This window comes from Sander lucioperca, chromosome 22, assembly GCF_008315115.2.
Source record: "Sander lucioperca isolate FBNREF2018 chromosome 22, SLUC_FBN_1.2, whole genome shotgun sequence".
Classification (NCBI taxonomy): domain Eukaryota; kingdom Metazoa; phylum Chordata; class Actinopteri; order Perciformes; family Percidae; genus Sander; species Sander lucioperca.
In genome coordinates this window covers 21587880-21603377 of record NC_050194.1, presented here as the reverse complement: position 1 = coordinate 21603377, position 15498 = coordinate 21587880, and the positions used below count along the sequence as shown (strand labels likewise).

The window sequence follows — 15498 nt, the reverse complement described above, 5'->3', positions numbered from 1 at the left end:
TGACGCAAAAATCGTAATTTTCCGTCATCGGAAGATTTTTTCCAGACCCACAATACAGAGATCTCTGGTCTCAGGGGGACATGAGGGAGGGAAGCACGGTCATTCAAAATACTACCGTGTTTCTACTGATACAAAGCTTAATGCTAAATCGGTGAAGTATCCCTTTAATGTGCTAAAAGAAGCACAGGGTAGGGAACATCCCTCTACATAATCAGTCAAGGCCCTCTCGCCCTGCACCTATTTAATGCTCCACACACAGTAAATGGCTAAAATCCAAAGAGCCTACATTAGGATAGATCATTTGTATAATTTGCTACAGCACACACACCCCTCCAACCCCACGCCACCATCCTCCATACTTCCTCTCACATCTGAAAGCTGTTAGTCCTGCATTTTCAGGGTGACATAGGAGGCAAGCATTAATCTTAACTCCTCCTCCAGCAGCAGCAGTAGTAGTGATTTATAAACATGTGGCTGGCACCAGGATACCCTATCATGCATAAACTTTATTCTCCTACGGCCTCCATGGTAGAACATCAACATGGTAAACAACGCATGCAGTGACATAGAAAGAGACAATACCACATTAACAGTCAGGAAAAGACTAAAGATTTTGACTTGAAATAGGTGAGAGGGAAATAATTTAAACTTGACTTGAAGATTTGAAGATTCAAATCCAACACTGAGTTGATCTAGGATGACCTAAATATTAACTTCTCTGCATCTCAATTTGCAAATTGTCCATTTGATACAATCATATTTTAAAGGTTTACAGTGGAGAATACAGTACAACTTGCTCTCTCCTTTTAAGGTGTCCACATTTCCTTGTGTCCACACAGAGGTATACTGCAACAAGCTAGACCAGGATGACTCTGATTACTGCAAGCAATTACACACAATCTATCAAAAAAAAGGAAGGCAAGGCATGGCAAAAGGAAGTAAAAACTGCTATCAGCATGCTTGATCAGAATATGTTTACTTGACTGAAAAAATGGCATTCTCAAAGCTTCAGCTGAGACTAAAAACATCAACAAAACTTCCCCATATCCGAGCGAAATTAAAACACTGTAGGCACATCTTTTGATATAGATTGTGGTGTTCTTTTTGTGTATGCTGAGGACAAAGATGTCTGCCAGCAACAGCTTTGTTTTCTCAAAGATCTCTTTGCAAAGTGAGAACAATCCTGAAAGGAAAGAGAGAAAGTGTTTCACGTGGCAACTTTACTCACATCCTCCCCATGAAATGAGGAGGTGAAAAGAAGGGAGGAAGAAGAGTAAGGAGAAGAAGACGGCGGCTGTGGCGATTTAAATGGCTCAAGTGGAATCCACTCCCTCTGTTAAACAGTGGGTTAAGATAAGTCATTTTTGCCCATGCTGGATGTTAGGGGAGGGAGAACAGACCGCACTGCATTCTTTTGTATTGAGGTCACTTTTTTTCTTCTCAAGCGTTCTGAAGTACTCAGCAAACTTCGGGCTGGCCCGCAAGCTCAATCTAATGGCGCACTAAGGGATCTACTGCACATGCTCAGAAGTGACATTACTTCCTGGTGTTTCCTCTTTAGCATCATACAGTAGTGGAATAATTCATTATAAGGATGAAACAGGGTGCTACAATAGTCTTCAGAAAACAAATTACAAACTCCAACCATCCATCATCTTCTCAGACTGTGAGGGGAAACACATATTGTATGTTTTTGAGGAATTTTAATATTTTCCATTCAACGTAGTCTGAAAAACCTGTGGATTCCTTTCTTATGTGTCAGCATGCAGTTTGTATGTTGAATAGTGACTTAGCTTTGCTCAAATCATAGATATCTCAGGGATCAACTGAATATACCACTGAATTTCTTCAGAGACTCATGGCTGCTGGAACAATACTACATGCTATAATTTACATATTTATGATATTGCTACCTTCACTATTGTATATATATATATATATATATATATATATATATATATATATATATATATATATATATATATATATATAAAAAAGAATTGTCTTATATAACTTCCCAACGATTCCTGTATACATACATGGCACACAGCCATTTGAATAAGCAATAATTCAAAACATACTTTCCCGATTAGGATTTTTTCATTTTTCGTTACTTGTGTTATGTGTAACAATTCAACTGAATAATGCTAGGACATTTTGTCTTGGTGCATTGCTCCTTTCGCTTGTCAGAATGCGTGCTGGATGGAAGAATATAAATAAGCCAGCTGCTTTGATAAGCAGAGATACTCTCATTATTTAAAAATTACATTATGTAAAAATTACAACATAAAAAGGTCAAATGTAAGCAGAGACCTGGCCAGAATCCAACAAGTCTTCAAAATACAATCTGTCGGCAGGAAAATATGGTGCGAGTGTCTTTCAAGAGCATTACAAAAAAGGTTAATATCTATTATCTAATAATTATTATAATATAATAATTTATCTCTTTTTCTATTGTCTTGTGTCTTAATGCCTTTTAAGTCTTGTGTAGTGTAAAGCACTAGGGCTGCTCGATTATGGAAAAAAAATCATAATCCCAATTATTTTGGTCAATATTGAAATCACGATTATTTAACATGATTACTCACTGACTTTCAGAAACATGTAACTATTGAATTTCATTTTTTTTTTAAAACAGTAAAACAGTTAAACAAATCAACAGTGAAAACACCTTGAACTGTGAAATTTCCCTTTATACTTTTCCTGTTGAACTTTTTTTTTTTCCATTCAGAACACAAGACAAAATACGAGTTTACTTGCAAAATGTAATGTGCAAAATTATTTTTCTCGATTACTCAGTTTTTGTGATTGTTGGGAGCCGAAATCGTAATCACGATTCAAAATTCAATTAATTACACAGCCCTATAAAGCACTTAGAATTGCTGTTGAAAGGTTCTATATAAATAACCTTACTTCCACCTTTGCTTTTGAGATATACCAGTCCTAACACAAACACGAGAGGTCCTTGTCAGGAAAACGTAAATATATCTTGTTTAAGCTATTTTAGCAAATGACCAAGGCTTCCATTTTTCACATGTCCATAGAAGCAAACTCCACAAGCTATCTGTCAAAGTACTTGATCACAAAACATACCAACATCTAGTCAGAAAGGAAAATGTCAGCCTGTTTCAGATTATACTGTCTAAACTTGTGCTATAGGCAGAGATCAATAACTTTATGAAGCTGACATGACAGTAATTAGTAATGTGATTACCTTCCTCGTTGAGTAATATCATTACAAGACTGGCCCTGGCACCTCAACCTTAAAAACAGTTTTTCTCACACAAATAAAACAAACAAACACACTGAGTGTCGTTTACCTCAGGACATCATTCCTGTGGTTTCCTGCTTGGTCCTGGAGGGAGTCCTTCAAGTCCAAGCTAGGCAGGCATCTTTTCATCCTTCTCTTCTATTTGCTGATGTTATGTCAAGCATTGGGACCTGGAGGCCTTGAGAAAACAACATTGGCAGAAAGTGAATAGAGGCATTTTGCCATTTAATGAAAAAAGTCGCCATGAGTTAACACGAATTCACAGCCTTGTAAAAGGATGATGCACACGATCCATTAGAATCACAAGACATGCAGGGTTTAGGGAATTATAAGAAACTATTTAGTTAATACTACACTATCATCGTATGTGTGATACAGTGTGATTGAAACTAGTTGAACTTTTGCAGAGGCTCACAGCATTTTTTTCCTTCATGCAATATCATCACATATGGTGCACAGATGAATATTACTGTCAGACTGAGGTGGTGAGAATTTATTTTATCTTAAACTTTTGAGATCCCTACACTCATGACACAATGCTAAGGTGTGAGAGGCCAATATGGAGAAAGGAAGGCTCTGCACACTAGGGTTAGGGGAAAAATCGATACAGCATAATATCGCAATATTTTCCTTGGCATTACCATATCACCAGACGCCAGACATCGATCTATTATTATATGTGTTGGTCAGTCTGTCTGCTTGACAATCCAATTTTGCAGCAATAAAACTGAAGTGAGATGAACAAACAGAAGAATGTATGTTTTCAGATAAAACAGATGTTGACAAAGTTTTTTTGGGGACATAATTTGAAATTGGGAAAAATTTGAAGTTGGAAAAAAGGTAGTCTTGCTTTGCCAGACCCTCCTCCAAAGCGCGCTGAAGGAGGGTCTGGCTACTCCACATAGCATTCGGGGATGGGAGGAAAACGTGCTCTGGTTTAATGGCATTTCTTTAAACCAATCAGAATCGTCATGGCCGGTGCTAAACTCCGCACAGAGCCGCTGCAAAATAGTCGTGCGAGAGAAAACTCAGATTGGACAGATAAGCTGTCGCAATTTACCCCGCAGAGATCTTTGGAGCAGTTAACCATAGTTCTCATAAATCCACCAAATTTAAAATTCCAACACAAAGAAAGCAGAAGGAAACAAAAAAAGACATGCATCAGGTGGAATTTCCTGCAGCACCAGAGCAATTCAGGAAGTGGAATGCGAAGGATATAGACTAGCAAAAAGGTAATAAATTGCAATATATCGCAGAATATTGCAATATGTTTAAAATCGCAATAATATTGTATCGTGACATGAGTATCGTGATGATATGGTATCGTGAGGCCTCTGGTGATTCCCACCCCTACTGCACACGTTACTAAACACAGATATGAAAGTGATGTTGACTAAACACAACCAGGACCAGTCTTTTCACTAAATGCACATACAAAGTTTACATTGATCTTCTCATCTAACTCTCTAAAAGGCAGCAGTGTGTTTCTCCAAATGTCAAATAAGTATTTATTTCAAAATTGGAGAAAGGAAAGGCTTTGCACACTTTGGTCCAATGCAATTATTATTAATAAGAAATCCATGAATAAAGGTCTGCCCTGATGAAGATTCTGGTGCCTGAATACTTTAAGATTTATTACTTTAAAAGTTGTAGAGTTACTTCATCTGTGCAATTAGTAAAAGTAAGGAGACTGGTCCTGGTCAGAAAGAAGTACTCAGATATTTTACTTAAGAAAAGATAAGATAAGATAAACCTTTATTTATCCCTAGAAAAGCAGTTGCTACAAAGTGGGAAGAGTGCCGATATAAAAGTCTAAGATGAGTAAAATTTAAAGTATTAGCATCAAAATATACAATAGTACCAAAAGTAGTCATTATGCAGAATAGCCCATTTCATAATATATATAATTTCCCTGGATTATAATCATTGATGCATTAACGATTAAGCATAACTATTGTTGCAGCTGATAAAGCGGGGCTAATTTCAGCTACTTTATATACTACTGGGTAACTTAATCCATAATAATACATCATGATTTATAAACTGATTTATATTTTGTATTAATAATTAGAATCTGCTGAGTAACTAGTTACTTGTTGTCAAATAAATGTAGTGGAGTATATGTATAAAGTAGCATACAATCATGGAAACACTCAAGTGGCAATACATCAAAATTGTACAGTAACGTTCCAGGACCTGAGTAAATGTGCTTTGTTTAATTCCACCACTGGTCGTGTTATCCTAGTTTAGCATAAAAACTGACAGAAGTTGAAACTGTAACGTTAAGCCTACCCTAAAAGAAGAAAAATACACATTTCAACTGCTACAAAACTGTCTTATTTAACTTCACATGTTGTTTCGTGTTGGCCGTAAGCACTGTATTATTGCGACATGCTAGCTAACACGACACAAACATTGTTAGCTAGCTAAGTTAGCACACTAACTGTTAGCTGTAATTAGCAGAGATGCTGCTCGAAGTCACGTCTAGCAGTTGTTGGGTCAGTAAACAATTTTAAACTCACAATGTGCCTGTTCTTTAAACCACTTTGCACTTTGTTTTCTATTTTCACATATGTTATATACACAAGATACAACGTGGAAATAAGACGGCTAGAAGTTGAGGGAAATCATCTTATTTACATCCAGTAAGAAAGCAAACAGATGCGGCTTGAGGTTTAATCATCCTTTGTTGCTTAGTCATTGAGTTTATTGAGTTGTATGTCTTTGCACAAGTTAAAATCGAATAAATTACATCAAAATAGCAGTGGAAAGTAATACCTAAGTTACCGAATATGCTTTGATAACAAAAATAGAATTAAAAAGAATAACACAATTCAACAACAGAGATTAAAGTCATTAATGAATATGTAACTCTTACCAAATGAAATTAAGTTATAAAAGTAATTAGGCCACCTAACGTTATATTTTATTGAAATTTGAAACTAGTGCTAGTGAGATGTTTGAGACAATGTTAGAGTAAAAGTGAATGTGTAAATAAATATTAAAGTAAAACATGAAATGAACAGGAAGACTCCTCCCTGAATTGTAGGCCTATGTTGTATACAGTACATATTTTGAAAATATACATTTTAAGAATCTGAAATAAAGGACTCAAAGAGTTGCAAAGATCTCAACGCCATTATGTAGGATTTTAGTTGTTTTTTAGTGACAAGGGTGCTAATACTGTCAAAGATAACACAATGAATGCCATGAAGTTATGGCTTTATGTTATTGACTCAGTAACAAATACAATGTTTTCTGAATTGGGTGGAAACCGTGTGCATCATGCTGTCATCTTATGTGAAAAAAACCTTTTTTTATGATCAATTTTTTATTATTTTTATATTTTGAACATACAACATACATAGTTTCTAGAGTCTCTAAAAGTAGAATGGGAGCCAGAGCCTTCAGCTATCAGGCTCCTCTCCCAGTCACCATATTTAAGAATAAACTGAAAACACTCTCTTTGATAAAGCTTATAGTTAGGGAGCGAGTAGAGTAGAGTAGAGGGAGGCAGGCCAGTACAGCCCGATCTGGTTGGGGAGAGTTCTAGCCCGACCAGGCTCCTCTCCTTAACCTGTCTCTCTTAGTTATGCTGTTATAGTTCTAGACTGCCGGGGAAGTTCCTTCCTTCCTGTGACACACTGAGCTGCTCTCTCCTCTCTCTTTCCATTTGTTTCCATTTGTGTGCATCCTAGTCCCAGAAATGCTTGTTACTAACCTACCTCCTTATGTTTCTTTCTCGCCCAGAATATTCCCTTGGATTAGGGTGGCACCAAGATCTTGGTTGGAGCTGTCACTGTGGCCCTACGCTCTGTGATGCCCTGCAGTGCCTGGCTGCGTCCTGCTGCGTCCTACTGCATCCTGCTACGTCCACCCTGCCCTGCTGTGCCACGCTACATCCTGTAACGCCCTTCAGTGCCCTGCTATGACATGAACTACTACGACTACCATTTGTAGTAGGGATGTCCCGATCAGGGTTTTTTGCCCTTGAGTCCGAGTCTGAGTCATTTGATTTTGAGTATCTACCGATACCGAGTCCCGATCCGGTACTTCTATAATAATTCAACTTTATAATACCTCCAGACCGCAGACATACTCGCGCTTTCCGCTTCAAGCTGCTTCTGTGTTCTACTTTGCCGGCATTTAACCAATAGCGTCTCTGCAACAAAGTGATGTCATGCCGCACGCGTTGCTGTTTCTGTGTGGAGTCAAAAGGGTCTAACTCTGTGCCACCGCATAACTATAGATGTGTTAAAAAATAATGAGAATATATATATACATATATATCCGAGTCCTGATCGGGAGGTAACGTCCGATTCCGATCGAGTCTGAAACCATGTGATCGGGCCCGATTTCCGATCACTTGATCGGATCTGGACATCCCTAATTTGTAGTCACTGTTACATTATTTTTGTGACTATTATTGCCACTGTTCATCACATCCCCAACCGGCACCGTCAGACACCGCCTACCAAGAGCCTGGGTCTGCCGAGGTTTCTTCCTAAAAGGGAGTTTTTCCTCACCAGTGCAAATGCTTGCTCTTGGGGGAATTACTGGAATTGTTGGGTCTTTGTAAATTATAGAGTGTGGTCTAGACCTACTCTATCTGTAAAGTGTCTCGAGATAACTCTTGTTATGATTTATACTATAAATAAAATTGAATTGAATTGAATAGAACAAACAAATGCAATCGAACAAGAACCAAAACCCTCATCCACCACCCACCCTCTGCGGTCTCGAGGAAAACAAAACAAACCAATATACAAGAAAACAAAAATCACACCTTGCCTAGTCGCTCTCCTCTAATTCTTGTGGCGTTGAGGTCACCAGGGACGATACCTGTGCTGCTGCGTTTCTCCATAGGTCTATAGTCAATGGCTTGGCTTTATTAATCCTTGCTGTAGAGAGATCAAGAATAACTATGTCTAGCAAGTACGCCAGCCACTATTTTATACAAAGCGAGTTGGGCGGAGCCAGCGTTGAGCTATCATTTTTTTGGTTGCGGTTGATCCAGCTAGCCAAATTTTCTTCTGTCTCCCAAGCAGGTGTAATTTAGAGTCGTCATTAATAACAAAAGAATTGGGTCAGTAGGGATTCAACATCATTTGTTTTGGTTGCGGATGAGCCGGCTAGCCAAATTTTCTTCTGTCTCCCAAGCAGGTGTGATTTAGAGTCATCATTAATAACAAAAGAATTGGGTCAGTAGGGATTCAACATCCTATCACATCAGATATTATTGATGTTGTTTTATTCCTGAACTGATGCACCTATTCACACTCCCAGACCATGTGCAGGAAAGTTCCAGTTTGTTCAGGTTGACAGAACGTGCAATGGGGAGTAGGAATGACTTTAGAGACGTATCTCTTCTGAGGAGTCCAACATGTCATATGCCATAGGACCTATGGCATATGTTGAAGTGGATCTGCTGGTGATTTGGGTTCTTGGAACTGTGGGAAATGTCCCAAACTGTCTCCCAATTAATTACATTCCCCTCAGGACTCAGCTCTTGTTCCCATTTCTTTACTATTGGGAGTTCTCCTATGGATACTTGCATCAGTTTAGTTAGTTAGTTTCTTTCTCCTTTTCTGCTGTTTTCCAAAAGAAATACACTACAGATGGGCCGTGCTTCCAGCATAGACATAAAAAAATGTAAAGATCAAGAATGCATTAAAATATTTGTAGGTCATAAAATGTTCCTGTGCTAAACAAAATGTAGCCAGAACATCATTGTCTTAGCAGGGAAAAAACTAGAACGTTGTTAATTTTCATTTCTGTGACTGAGGGGAGAGTATGAGTCATCCGACAGATGGGAATTTTTTCCCTACATAGTTACAGGCTTCCCTATTTCCATTTCAAGTTTCCCTTAGTTTGAGGTTACCTGCTGTCTATTCTGCCTCTCTATTTTTTGGTTCTCTAGAAATAATGGAGCCTCAATATGGATCCATTTGAGAACCTAATACCTCCTTCTATTCTGTTATGCTCATCTTTCTCTCCTTGCTTCTCTTTGTTTGTCTTTTTCCTCTCTGCAGTACCTTCTACTTTCCCCCCGTTCTCCTCTCATGTGAGCATCTCTGTAGGCCGCAGCGTTTATGAGTGCTTGCAGAGGGGAGGCAGGCAGCAGGAGTAACGACATTTCCAGATGGGATCTCTGAGCTCATTTCCCCCCCCAAATCATTCCTCGCAAGTACACTTTGTGACAGAGTCTGACTTTAGCCTCAAATCATGGTTCTTAGACACTATTTAATAAGTTAAAAGTTTACATCTGGTGTCGGTGAGGAGAAATTAAAGTGCATTGCATAACTAAGAGATCTGAAAAACTAGTAGTTAATGCTGTAAAGATGACTACAAAAGGAGATGACAATTCTTTATAAAGTGGCTGATCCTAAAAACAAGTTAAGCCTTTATTATGCATACTGAGGTGCTTTTTAGGTAATGCAAAGAAGCAAAAGAGAAAACGAGGGATAAAAGGACAAGGCAGTGTAGTTAAAGCACTGACTAACTTTCCCAGATGTTGGGAAAGACCAGCATCAAACCACCCTGAAGAGACTGCAGGTCAACTGGAAACTATGCTCAGGAAGAAACAGGAAGAAAACTATAACAGTAGACACCAAAAGCATCACTTTAAATGCATCTCTCTTCAGTCAAAGGTGAAACTACCACACATTTTAAAAGACGATGATTCAAAATAGTTCCTGACATAACTGATTTGGAGATGCGCACAGATAAAAACTTGTCACTTTTTTGTGTTTGTCTATCATCTGGACATTAGTGTGCTAACACCCCTCTCTCTGCATTCTAACAGGCGGCTCTGCCACAGTTTGAGCTATTGTGGCAGTGAAATATGACACCCACATGCACAGTGGGGCTCTTTGCTTTTTGTCTTGTGGCCTTAGACAGTGTGCTAACATGTAGATAATCAACATAAAAGTCATCAGATGAGGGCATACTTTAAGGGTTTTCTATGATTCTTTATCATAATAAAATCAGTGCAAAGTCATTTGTTCTGGAGCTGGTGCATCTTTGGACATATTTTGCAGCAATCTCAAAAGGATAAAGCTTTTGCTTTTAAACTTAAACTAACTACAAAAATGAACTCTCTACTCCAGAGGATTTACTTCATGTGATACTAAGAGCAGCCCTTCAGATAAACCTCTCACTGTCTGGTATGCTCTCTCTCTCTCTCTCTCTCTCTCTCTCTCTCTCTCTCTCTCTCTCTCTCTCTCTCTCTCTCTTTCTCTCTGTGCTTTTCCCTGTTTTTAGTGCCACGCTTTCCAGCAGTCTTTGCACATTATCTATAGTCAGGAAAGGATCCAGTCATATTTTCCATCCACTCTCTGTGTCTGACTAGATGTCTGTGCTGGTGGGAGAAAAAGAGAGCAGGCAGGGAGGAAAAGAGGGAGGGATGGAGAGCTGGAGTTTGGATGGGGGCTGGGACTGTGGAGAAATCCAGATGCAGAGACGAGAAGAAAACCAGACCAAGAAATAGAGAAAAAGGCCTTTGCTGAATTTTTTGTTGTTGTTGTGAGAAACAAAGCCAATAGATAGCTGTGAAGCACATCAAACATCAGATTCTGAAAAAACTTTATACCATGTGGGTATAAAAAAAGATGCCAGTAATCTACCTTTTAATTAAATGATAGGCATCTAACATTAAGCTATTGAATTGGATAGGCCAATGAAGGACGTGGTACCATGATGGTTGGCTGGCTTTGAGTTTTCAGATTTGTTTCCCCCACCATTTTCTCTCATGCCTCAAAGGGGAGGTGATGTGTCATGATGGGTGGAGCTCATGAAAGGCTGGATTCGTTAAGCAGTTGAGCTCTAGTTTCAAAAATCAGTTGACATGATTTAAATAGTTTGGCATGTATTCACCCTTTATGACACAATCTATTCCTTAACTCATCTAATTATGATAATACATGCAAATGACCGCCAGATCTCCAAATTATTGTTGTACCAAAATGTGTAAATTGACAAGACTGGGGCATCGGTAAATGTCAAATAATTAAATAATAAATAAATAAATAATTCTAATAATAATTCTGATTCTAATATTCCTGATACTAATACTACCATTGCTAGTAATGAAATTATTGATAACAATGCAGTAATAACAAAGAAACCAGCAAATAACATTTCATAAAATAATCTTAACATCGAGTTAAAAGAATAGTTTAGTTAGAGATTTTGGGATATATGTTTTTTCTTTTTCTTTCCAATAGTTAGAAGTGAACATCGATACTACTTTCATGGATGAAATATGAAGATACATGTCAGCAGACAGTTAGCTTAGCTTAGCTTAGCTTAGTTTCGCTTAGCTTAGCACAAAGACTGGAAACAGGGAGGGAAAGCTAGCCTGGCTAGTGTCTTCTCCGACTGTTCAAAACACAGTAAAACAGCAACTTGTCAATTTTACACTATTTTGTGGATCTTTTATACATTGTTTTGTACGGATTCAACAAACAAGATATAATGTGTGAATTAGCAGGCTTTTGAGCTGCGGACAGAGCCAGGCTAGCTGTTTCTCTCTGTTTCCAGTCTTTATGATAAGCTAAGCTAACCATCTCCAGGCTGTAGCTTCATATTCAAAAGACAGATATCTAACTCAGCAGGAAATCTAATAAGCATATTTTCTGTCAAAGTACATATTTTATGACGGTTGAAAGCTACAGAAAAGCTTATGAATTAAGACTATTTTGTCAAACTACTTTTTCAGAGGTCAAAAATAAACGTTGACGCTGAGTCACATCTAATGTCGGGACCAGGCTTAACTTCTGGTGAAACATTAAATACATACTGTACATCTATACAGTAGCATACATTTCAACCGCCCATTGCCTGCTAGTGCAGAGAATGACTGTCCTGAATGTAAATGACTACTGTTGTGGTGAAGTAGTGCTCAGCCAGCAAGCACCAACCCCAGCCTGCAGACTAAAAAGACAAAAATCGGGCCTTTAGGAGATGATTGCAGTTCACATAGGGCTCTACTTGTAGTAACAGTTAGAAGTGGGCTGAAGCATTCACCCTGTAATTGAGCATTTACCCATAATGCCACATGGAAGTTTCTCTTTTTTTTCTCCAACTGATGCTACTGCTTTGAATGAACTTGTAGAGTCTGAGCCAGAGCTGGAAGGTTTATTTTCATGGCGGCGATTGGTGTAGTCACACTAGTTATTTGCTCGTCTGACACGTACACGGCAGACTCGAGCTGTCCTGACTGTGAATGAGGATCTCTGCTGGAGACCTGAAGTTTACCAAGGAGTTGGCTCATATCAGGTTTTATTAAATGACCTGAAGTAGTAACATGTCATAACTCTGGACAGTCACTTTTTTTTACTTTGTTTTTTTTAAATATTTTTCAGCCATTTGCTTTGTATAGATAGATTGCAACAGAGACGCAGACAGGAAATTGTTAGGGAGAGAGGAGGGTATTGCATGCAATCAAGGTCACTAATCGGAATCATTATGGGACGGCATCTTAACCACCATGGACAGTGGCTTATGTAAGGATCTATGAAACAACCAACAAACAGTTTCATTTGAAAACCATGTAGCATCCACAAATTGATTAAGTTAACTCCCATTGTGCATTGCACAGACAAAGGAAGTTATTTTTAGATGCAGATTTAAAGGAATAACCTGAGTATTGCCTGAAATAGCTTTTTCGCTATCAGACACATTAACAATCTATGTAGAATTCTCTATAGAAGAAGATTCACTTTATTAATTCCAAAATGGGGAAATTCAATTGTTTTTTTCTATCTAGTAATGCCACAAAATTTAGTTTTGATCTGATACCAAGTAGCCAGAATCACCAATATCAATACAGAGAATAATACTTTTTTATGACAGTATTAAAAGTGGCTACCATGAATTTTTACAAAGGGCACCTATCATTTCGGAAAACTGTTAAGATAAACATTATTACAGTTTGGTAGTACATGTGAAAACAGCCATTTAGAATTTAAAGATATACTGTACAGTGACTGATTTATTTGCAATACTGTACAATTTTCTTCATCATACCCTGTAATTTGTCTGAGGCAGGTGGGCCTACAATGGGCTTCTACGTAAACAAAGCCTGAAAAACCCGCAATTGAAAATAGTTCATCATAAACATCATAATGGCCTGGAACCAAGGTTTAACAGCAAGTAATAGTGGTCTTATCATGGAATGCCAGTGAGACAGTGAGTTAAAGGAGACATTATAGTCTAGAAAAAGCACAAAAACAAATAAATGCCCTGGGGGCACCTTAAATGAGGTGGAAGAAAATTAATCTCTGGGCAGTAAGTGATAGAAGGAAGTGAAAGAGGGAGACAGAGAGGGTTTGGCTTTGTTAGAGTTTGGAGCAGCAAAGGCTCAGAGACTTACAAGTAGAAACACGTGGACAAGGCCAGGCAGATGCTACGTGTTGCTGGCTACAGCTTAGAGGCTTGCTGGGGAATGCACAGTTGGCCTTTTTAGTTACCGTACAAGCCCTGCCTCCTCTTAACGCTGCATGTAAACCTATTTATGCAAAGATGCCACTTAAGTAAGGTGATCCAATTAGAGTTGCTGTAGCTCCATAAGCATCAGTACAGGACATGTTTTAAATATGAGCTGTATGAGTTGACCCCTCCTGAGGGTCTGCACCACTTATAACAAACACATGATCCCCTCCACCATCAAACAGCTTCCGTTCATAAATGCTTCTCCCAGGGAGGTCCATAGCATGTATGGGGAGGCCTGTCAGATTTTATTGTGGTAAATAGTTGCTCTATTCTCATTAACAGGACGAAACTCATGACAAAATGGAGTAATGTCTGTGAAAACACCTTTTACCACATGTTACATCTCAGGCTTGTGCTACTTCCACAAGCTGCCAATGACAAACTCTGAATTTCCTCCCTTGAGTCGGCTAAACTTGGTGGCTCCAATGTAATTATTTTAGTACTCCTTCTGTTTAGGCTTAAAGACTGTCTGATAAGGGTGCATTTCTAGCGATTACCTACGCTGGCAATGCTGAAAGTTGTGGATTGTTTCTCTTGGCTGAAGAACCTGACAGCTATTTCTTTGCTAAAATATGCTAAATATCTTGTCCACCAGTTAGAAAACATATAGCTCAGAGGCTACAGTGGTAGGATATTTGAATGCAGCTGAAACGCCATAAACTCATTCTGAGTGCTTCCACCCAAACCACCAGTCTGAACTCTGAGAGACTCGCCACAAAAAAAGATATATTATGGATTGCAGCAACTCCAAACACCAGAAAATTACCAGTTCTATTTAAACGCTGTCCTGTGAGCTTCAGCTTCATTTCCCTTATGGAAAGTCACAGAGAAAGTACTTCTTTAAAGACAGATTCATCTAGTGATCAAAAATTTCATTTTAAGTTTGCACTTTCAAAACACAGAAACAGAGTAAAACCAAAAGTCATATTATTGCGCTGAAAAGTCAACACATAGACACTAGGGCTTATCAAATGGGTTTCCTCTCAGACATACAGCAGGACCACGTGAAACAGGACGTCTCTGTTTTCATTTCACTCAAAACACCCTGAAACCTGTGATAACTGTGTAACTTTAACAGTTCCCCCACTCAGCCTTCTTTTTCGTATCCAAAAAAGTCACTTAAATGGGTGTGTCTTATTTTGAAAGTGCACTTGTGGCAGTTTAAATCACTTTGATGTTGCATTATGCATGTGCTGCAAACAATGGCTTTAAACCATCAACTAACAATCAATGTGCTTTTTTTAAAATATAAAATGGTCAACACCAAAAGAGAAGCCTGAAATAATTTGAAAGGAAGGATAGAATATACTGTAGAAAAGCTAGACTTGGATAAAAGGCTCATACTATTTCTATATTTAGAAATGTTGACATGTTTAGCATGTTTTGTATTGTGCTATGGACCATTTTTTTTGTGTCCTGAATAAAGACTATGATGATGATGATATATTACAATTTATTCATACATAAAGTGCAGTTTTGTTGCTCCTGCAGTGTTTTATTTGAATTCACAATATCAGGATATATGTATGCTACATTACACTGATATTAGTTACATAGCAGCATCTCCATGTTCAAGAAAGGTGATGTAAACCTGCTGCAGGCTGCAATGGATGCATGACATAAGGCGTACCGTAACAGCTTGCAGAAAATAGGGAGACATTTTTTTAAAGAGTCACTGAAATGGAGATTGACAGCTGTCTGTCTGTTTGGCAAGTGTTTGAGCAGACACCCAT

The 15498-nt window shown here is 38.3% G+C and overlaps 1 long non-coding RNA gene across 5 annotated transcripts in view; it reads right to left on the bottom strand.

Annotated features, from left to right (window-relative positions):
* Nucleotides 1–5950, bottom strand: part of LOC116061488 — a 33816-nt gene extending 27866 nt beyond the window's left edge. For all 5 annotated transcript variants that reach the window (XR_004896412.1, XR_004107727.2, XR_004896411.1 and 2 more), the window contains exons 1-2: nt 5716–5950; nt 3321–3449 (exon numbers count right to left, since the gene is read on the bottom strand). This is a non-coding gene — a long non-coding RNA (uncharacterized LOC116061488). The remainder of the gene's footprint in view (nt 1–3320; nt 3450–5715) is intronic.
* Nucleotides 5951–15498: the final 9548 nt, after the last annotated feature.